The sequence below is a fragment of the Galendromus occidentalis genome, unplaced genomic scaffold (assembly GCF_000255335.2).
Source record: "Galendromus occidentalis unplaced genomic scaffold, Mocc_1.1 scf7180000076426, whole genome shotgun sequence".
Classification (NCBI taxonomy): Eukaryota; Metazoa; Arthropoda; class Arachnida; order Mesostigmata; family Phytoseiidae; genus Galendromus; species Galendromus occidentalis.
Window position 1 is genome coordinate 24,330 of NW_003804415.1, and position 8,784 is coordinate 33,113.

Consider the following 8,784-nt stretch of genomic DNA (forward strand, 5'->3'; position numbering starts at 1 on the left):
AAAAAGATGAAGGCAACGATGAACCCGTCCGAGCTGAGCATAAACATCCAGAGAATCACGAAAACGCGCGACGGAAACGTCGCTCTGAGACTCCGGGATAGCAACACTGAGGCCTGCCAGAAGCTCCAGCAGGACATCAACAAGCTGACCGGCAGTACAGTTCTGATGAAACGAGAAGCAAAAAGCCAGATAATAGTCCACGACCTTGACGGCGCGACCTCGGCTGACGAGATCCAGGCAGCAATCAGGGCAGAAACGAGCGAAAAAGGAGAAATCATCGTGAAGGAACCGAAGGAGACACGAAACGGCACGTGGTCAAGCACAATAACAACATCAAGAGTCTGCGGCGAGCGTCTGCTCAAGGCCGGTAGACTCCGACTGGGTTGGAATCTATGCAGAATAACCGAAAAGATAGTGGTCCCAATGTGCTCGAATTGCGCATGTGTGGGACACGACGCACACCAATGCCAGACACAGAGAGGAGCAGCGAAGAGGTGCTACCGGTGTACCCAGGAGGGTCACGAGGCTGCGAATTGCGAAAATACACCACGGTGCAATGCCTGCAATAAGGAGGGAAACCAAGGAACGTCATACGAATGCCCAGTCTATAGCCAATATATCAAAGATAGGATTAGAGCAGACAGGAACAGACAGGGAAATCAATAAAAATGACCAGAATACTCCAAATTAATCTAAACAGGTGCCGCGCTGCACATGACCTCATGTTGCACACGGCAAAGCACTTCGGAGTCGAAATCGTATTGATTACCGAGCCAAACAAAAAGAAAATGGACAGCCAATGGGTGACCGATCAAAGAACCGACGCGGGTATTAAGCTACTCACAAGGGGCACCCCTCTGAGAAAAGAATCGGCTAATGGTTTCGCCTGGTGTGACTACGATAATGTTAGAATCTTCTCATGCTACTTCAGCCCAAACGAAACGATAAATAATAGAATTCGAAAACTCACTCGAACGGCTCGGAGCTCGGATAATTGAGTTTCAACGGCATTTTCGGGATCGCGGCCTGCTTATCACCGGCGATTTCAACGCCGCCTCCGTCCTCTGGGGCAGCAAACGCACCAATAGTAGAGGAACAATTCTAGAGGAATGGCTGGGACGACTCGGACTCTCGATTATGGACAGTGGTACGAAACCGACATTTCAGAGGGGGAGGCAGCAGAGCTTCCTCGATCTGACTCTCTGTAACGACAGGCTAAAGGAAAATATTAGGGACTGGATGGTCTTGGACATCGAATCACTCAGTGATCATAACTACATTCTTCACACAATGCAGGACAACCCGGAAAACTCTAGCCACGGCTCACCTGAGACCAGAAGAGTCCTCGACCCGGAGAAATGCCGGCAGGAGCTGGAAAGGCGGCTCAGGGGCAAAACGCTCGGAGCCAGGCAACTAACCGAGGAGACGAAGAAGGCATGTAGGAACTCAATGACCGAAATCCCACAGAGGAGGAACCAAGCGTATTGGTACAACCAGAGGATATCGGAACTCAGGAGGAGCTGCATGAAAGCTCGACGGAAAAGCCTTAGAGCAAGTCCTGAAAGGTGGGAGGAAAACAGAATTATCTATAGGGAAGCAAGGAGCGAGTTAAATAGGGCTATCATTCAGTCAAAGAAGAAAATATGGAACGACCTATGCGAGGAAGTGGGAAGAAACCCCTGGAGCATAGGGTATAAGATCGTTATGGAGAAATTGCACATCCAAAAGACCGACCTGACGAAGGAGCTGATAGGGGATGCCCTGAAAGTACTCTTTCCGGAGCACGAGCGATTGGCCCGGCAGGCGGGCGAGGACGCCGCAGGACCAGCGGACTTCGAACCGATCAACGACGAGGAACTAAAAGAGGTGAGTAAAAAACTAGCAACGAATAAGGCTCCGGGGCCGGATAAAATCCCGGCAAAGGTAACGAAGATGATTCTCAGTAATTTTAAAGAAGAATACAAACATGCTATGAATGGATTGATCGCGTCGAGGGCCTTCCCGAAAGCCTGGAAGCGAGCCGAAGTGGCACTGATCCAGAAGCCGGGGAAACCCGCGGAACTTCCGAACTCATACAGGCCGATCTGCCTGCTGAGCACGCTCGGGAAATCCTTCGAGAGTATACTGAATAAGCGATTAGTAGACGAGCTAGACAGAAGAGAAATCATCAGCGAAAACCAGTTTGGGTTCCGCAAGGGACGATCGACGATCCAAGCAATTCGAAAGCTCACAGATATAATCGAGGCGGAAAACAGCAAGAAAAACATCAAGTCGAGAGACTTGATCTTGGCAATTTTCATAGACGTCAAGAACGCCTTTAACTCGTTAAGCTGGGCATCCGTCTCACGGAGCCTATCGAAGAACAACATCTCAAAGCCCTTAAGGTACATGATAGATAGTTATCTTAACGACAGGACTATCACCTGTAGAGGAGTGCAGATGGAAAATATCGGCAGGGGTCCCCCAAGGATCGATCCTGGGCCCGACACTATGGAATCTAGCGTATAACGAGGTTTTCGGGCTTGACTTACCGCAGGATTGCGAAATAATCGGATACGCGGATGACATCGTTGTTGTGGTACGAGCAAGAACCGAAGAGTTTCTAGAAACGAGAGGAAACGAGTTTATAAGACTGGTAAATGAAAAGTTACGGGAGATGAGGCTTGAGACCGCTCCGCAAAAATCAGAGGCGATAGTATTCACAAGGAAACATCAAACTGAGCCAATCAAACTACACCAAGACGATGACCCTATCAACTTGAGCAATTCGGTCAAATATCTAGGCATAACTCTGGACAGAAAACTCACTTTCGTCCGGCACGTAAACACGGTCTGCGAAAAAGCCGCAAAGAAGGCAAAAATGCTGAACAGGATCCTCCCACGAACCTCTGGAGCCGATGAGGCAAAAAGGAGACTCCTGGCCAAAGTCACGGAGCAGATAGTAAGCTACGGAGTCCAGGTCTGGGAAAGTGCACTGGAATATGGGAAAGTCAGAGAGGAACTAGAAAAAACTCAGCGAATAAACGCGGTGAGGGTAAGTAAAGCATATAGAACAGTACACACGAAAGGCATCTTAGTAATAGGCAGATTAATTCCCTGGGAGATTAAGTTCAGGCTCAGGAAGGAGATCCGCGAAGGCCTTGTACAACCGATGAACTTTGAAGAGGAATGCCTCGACCGATGGCAGGTACGGTGGAGCACGGAGGTAAGTAATAAAGGAGCTCGAATTAAAAAACTCATTACAGACGTCAGGAGATGGTACCACAGAGAGCACGGAGAACTCTCCTATGAATTAACGCAGTTTATAACGGGACATGGAGCTTTCAGACAGTACCTCCATCGGATCGGGAAGAGGGAAAGCGACAGGTGCCCCCTCTGCGGACTCGAGGAGGTTGACACCCCGGAGCACGGGGTTTTCCATTGCAGGTTCTTCGACAGGGAGCGGGAAACGTGGCGAGAGATCGCAGGCGGCGAAAACAACCGGGACAACATCATCGATGCCATGATTGAGGACGAAAACGTCTGGAAGGCAACCCACACACTCATTAAAGAAGTAATCAGCACGAAGGAAGCGAAGGACAGGGAAGAGGAGCGAGCTCCGACTCAGCCGACACCCTGGGACCAACTGAAGGAGGATAAAGGAGAGGGGAAGATGCCAAGAGAGGAGGCGGATGCAGACGACAGTGTTCCCGCCTTCTCAGCGGACACAAACCCTCGCCCGAAACCCTCGACTCGAAACCACCGAGCAGCGACGACGACGGAACAGCCGGCCCCACTCCTGCGTTGACCTTGTCCCCGAGAGGAGTTCGGTGTGGTAATTTGATAAGCTAGAGAGTGAAAAAACGGTGTTTAGAGACTAATACGTGATCAAATAGGAGATTCACCGGCTTCGGAACGCTGTCGGATCGTTTGGTAAACGACTCGCAGCGCGGGTGAGCGACAGAAAATCCCCCAAAAAAATTTTTCGTCCTTAAATTTTGAGTTTAGCAAGCCACAAAAAAAGGCACCTTAGTTAGACCTTTTTGTTAATTTTTCCAAATTTTTCCAAGTCGGGCCACGGGCCACGTGCTCATCCAAATAGTTAGATATAGTCACCATTTTTCAGGGACTTGGTCAGGGCCCCGCAGGGGATAAGTCCCTGGGTAATTCGGGGTCGAGGAATTCAAATATCGAGTCAGAATTTCATTTTTCCCATTATTTCAAGTTTAGGCCTAGCGTTAGGCCTAAAATAACCATTGGCGTTGAAAAAAAAAAGGTTGGTTAGGTTAGTCCGCACCCAACAGCCGGGGAACCCGTACGTTTTTCGTCGAGCTCCGCTCCTGTACGTCGTAGAGTGACAGTGGAAGTGTCGAGAGGTAGGCCGTCGAAAGACAACAATTCTGAACCGCGGACGGGCAGAATTGGGCCACCTGGAGTGAAGTTGTCGTTTTTTGACCGAAAAGTTGACTTTGGTGGAACACGGTGCCGGTTCGACTTTGGTGAATTATTCCGGGAATTGAGGACATCGATCCGGAGTAATCCGGCCGAAATACGGAAGAGCATCGCAAGGACCACCCAACGGACGCCCTACGGTGAGATTTTTCCTACCGGTCTAGGGGATATCCGGCCTAGAAGGCCCCGTTCGGCTAGGGCAGTGTTCGTTCGGCTTGAAGGGTCCCGTCTGGCACCGGGGGGCCTTTAAGCGGGCGCTGTTGGAGGAGGCGCGAAGATTCAAAGACCGTGACCTTGAAAAACTTTCAAGGTCACTTGAAGGTCATTTGAAGGTCATCTGGAGGTCGTTCAAGGTCACTCAAGGTCAAACTTTGGGGGCCCATAACTCGACAGGGGAGCGCCGGAGGAGCCGGGGAACAGCAACGGGGGGGGTCTGCGTCGGATTCCCCGTTCAGCCGCCCAAGGTCACCGGAAGGTCATCGAGGAAAAATCGGGTTTTGGGGTTGTGACCGTAAGGGGAGGCCCCGGACCCGAGAGAAGACTTCGAAACGACACCCGAGCGCCGGATTGTGACCGTAAGGGGAGATCCGGCGCTTGTGGGGAGGCCATGGACGGGAAGAAGCCGAGCGAAGGAGAGGCCTTCACCCGAAAGGGAGGGCTAGCAAGGACTCCTGTCGAATGCAGGGTCACGGATGGGGCGGTCACCGAGTCGGCCGACGAGGTGAGCATGAACACCCCCCCGGAGACGATGATCCTCGAGGAGATCCGCGACGAAGGAGCTGCCAAGGTGACCGGCGAAGCTGAGACGGATGCGAGGGCCCGGACCACGGCCGTGAATGCCGGCACCGCGGGCGGGAAGAGCACGACGCACACGCTGGACATAGGCGACCTGTTCAGACAAGGGGCCCTACAGGCAGTGTCATCGACACCCCTGAGACCACCGAGGCTCCTGGTGACATCGGGACCCGAACCAAAGGGTAAGACTGCCAAGAAGGCCAGGAAAGCAGGGAAAAGGAACAGGAGCGACACGGAGGAGGAGCACTCACTGTGCGAGTCGACGATCGCGGACAACCCCTCGGACCCAGCAGAAACCCTCCCGGACCTGTACAGAGAGGTGCACAGAATGCTAGAAAAGTCAGAAGCGCTCGAGAGGCTCATCAAGGAGCACCCGAACACGCAGAAAGACATCAAGGAGGCGGTTAGGAAGATGCACAGCTTCACGATCGGGGCCTGCCGGAAAGCGGACCACCTGAGACAGCTCAGGAAGCAACGTCTGAGCAGTGGAACGCAGGCTGAGCTCAGCCCCCAGACAGCAGTTACGGCAAGCGAGGTTGAAGCCAAGGAGGCGCAGCAGTTCCGGATGAGAATAAACGAGGCCAACGGAGATCCGGCGAAGATGACGCAGCTCCTGAAAGAGGCCTGGCCTAAGAAAGCCCTGACGAAGACCAAGCTCGTCAGAAGCAGCATTCAGAGCGGTCTGAGCGACAGGGCGGTCTTCGTTCGAGCGGACCACCCGAAAGACAGGGAGCGCCTTCGATTGCTGGAACAGCAATTCCCCGGAATGGACCACGAGAAGATCCTGGAAAACCTGAAGGAAGGAGCGATCGCGACCTTAAAGAACGAAAGCAGCATCAGCATGGAAGCGGACGATGCCCCCGAGGCAAACCCACCGAACAGCTCGCGGACCTTACTCGTGGGGAGAATGGGAGGGCAGAAAGAGGGGGCTGACGACGATTTGGAACTGACCAGCCTGGTCCGGAAGGTAATGAGGCGATTCGAGGAGAAAGGATCGAACCTGATAAGGGTGCAACCCTCGGAGGCATGCGATCTGGAGAAAGTCCGGAAAGCATTTGAATGCTACACGGAGGGGCTAAATATCAAGGTTGAGGTCTGCGCCAAGAGCGCGCGCGGGCTGCCGACGAAGGAAGGCCTTGGCCGACGCCAAAAGACGACCACCATGCAGAAGCCGGATGTAGGAGTCGTGATGGTGAAGCCCACAGGTAGGAGCTTCGCGGACACCGTCCGGGACCTCAAGGCCCATGCGAAGGCGGAAGACGAGAGTGTCGCACTCGAGAAGATTTCGATCACGAAGACCGGCGAAATCCGGCTACAAATGAAAGAGAAAAGGCTGGGAGGGAAAACCGCCTTCGCGAAGGCCCTCGCGGGGAAGGCGACGCTGCTGCAGGCGGAAGTAAGAGATGTCTCGATGCTGGTCCCCGTGGCGATACGGGGCATTGACGCAACGGTGGACCTCGAAGAGCTTGAGGAGGCTCTGGAGCGAGAGGGGGTGACGAAAGAGGACCTCAGGGCGAATATCAGGCTGGGGGAAGTTCTAGCTGGACGAACGGGGACACGGACAGCCGTCGTGCGCCTCCCAAAGTCCCAGGCAACCCACCTCCTCGGGCTTGGGGTCCTCACGGTGGGCTGGTCGCGCTGTAGATGCCGAGTCACAATCTGGGAGCAGCTGCAATGCTGCTACCGATGCCAGCGATTCGGCCATCAGGCGAGAGACTGCAGGGAGGAGAAAGAAGAGACCCGTCGGTGCTATCGCTGTGGCAGTGACAGCCACATCGCGAAGGAATGCTCGGCGGCTATGAGATGCTACGTATGTGGCGTCGATGGCCACCGGGCGGACTCGTTCGGCTGCCCGAGACAGCGAAGCATGCGGCCACCCGCGGAGGGAGCGACGGGGACCACAGCGATACCTAAACGAAGAAGAAGGAAGAATGTGGAGGTCGAGAACTTTGACGAGGACTCACCGAACGGCTGCAAGGCCACTGGAGAGCTCGCCGGAGACAACAACGACGCCAGGGAGACACGGGGGGAGGAGGCCCAAGAGGCTCTCGCGCAGAAGACATTCATCGTGCGAAATGATGATGAAAATTTTGCAATGCAACATTAATCGGAGCCGGGCTGCCCACGATCTGCTCGAGAACACCATGTCTTCTCGGGGATGGCGAGTAGTCGGTGGGATGTCGACCCCAGGGGGGACGCAGCGATATGGGTTTCGAGGGAGAGGGAGGCAGAGATTCGGGGACGGGGAGGTGACGACGGCTTCCGATGGGTCGATGTGGGGGAGGCAGTTGTATACAGCTGCTATGTCTCACCGAACGCGGAGCAGGAGGCGTTCGAGGACTTTATTTACAGACTGGAAGTGAGCACCAAGTTCTGGGGCGCGCGCAGACTGCTCGTCGTGGCCGGGGATTTCAACTCAGCTTCAACCGAGTGGGGTAGCCGCACAACCAACAGGCGGGGCCAGCTGATCATGGAGATGGCGGCCAGGTGCGGCCTCATACTGGCGAATGACGGTAAGCAGCCGACGTTCACGAGGGGCGAGCAGGAGTCCTTCCTGGACCTCACGTGGTTTTCAGAAAACGGGGTTGGGAATGTTGTGAGATGGGGGGTTCTGGAGGACGAGACACTAAGCGACCACCGGTACCTTGAGTTCCGTATCGACAGGGCAGCGCGGCTGTCAGCTCCCGAGCCGACGAGACCGGAAACACTGAGGTGGAACCCTAGGAGGCTCGACCTTGAGGCAGCTCGTAGATCGATTTCCGAGAGTTTTGATGGGGCAACTCGGATCGAGACCCCGGATCAGCTGAACAACGTCCTCGGGGAGGCCTGCCTGCGCGCATCCTCAGGGAGACGGCCGGGGAAATTTCGCAAAAGCCCCAAGTACTGGTGGACCCCTGAAATTGCGGAGGCTGGAAAGCGGTGCATTGCCCTGCACCGCAGCTGCTTTAGGCGACGGAACCGGCCCGGTGAGGTCCCGGCCATGCAGGTTAGGTATAAGGCGGAGAGGAAGGAGCTCAGAAGACTCATCCAGAGGAGCAAAGAGCGCTGCTGGGCAGAGCTCTGCGACGAGGTTGAGAGGGATGCCTTCGGGAAGGCATACAAAATCGTGATGAAGAAGCTAGGCGTGGGTATCCCGGGGATGGCCCCCGGCCTTGTGAGGGAGGTAGTGCGAGGACTCTTTCCCGAGCACCCCCGCGGCGCTGGGCTTTCGAAGAGCGAGATTTCAGTTTCAGCTAGCTAAAGTGCGCGGAAAAGCATACGTATGCTCGCTAAGGTCACTAAGCTCGCTAAGGTGCGCGGAGAAGCTTAGCTAAGGTCTCTAAGCTCGCTAAGGTGCGCGGAGAAGCTTAGCTAAGGTCTGTAAGCTCGCTAAGGTGCGCGGAGAAGCTTAGCTAAGGTCTCTAAGCTCGCTAAGGTGCGCGGAAAAGGTTAGCTAAGGTCTGTAAGCTCGCTAAGGTGCGCGGATAAGCTTAGCTAAGGTCTCTAAGCTCGCTAAAGTGCGCGGAAAAGCATACGTATGCTCGCTAAGGTCACTAAGCTCGCTAAGGTGCGCGGAGA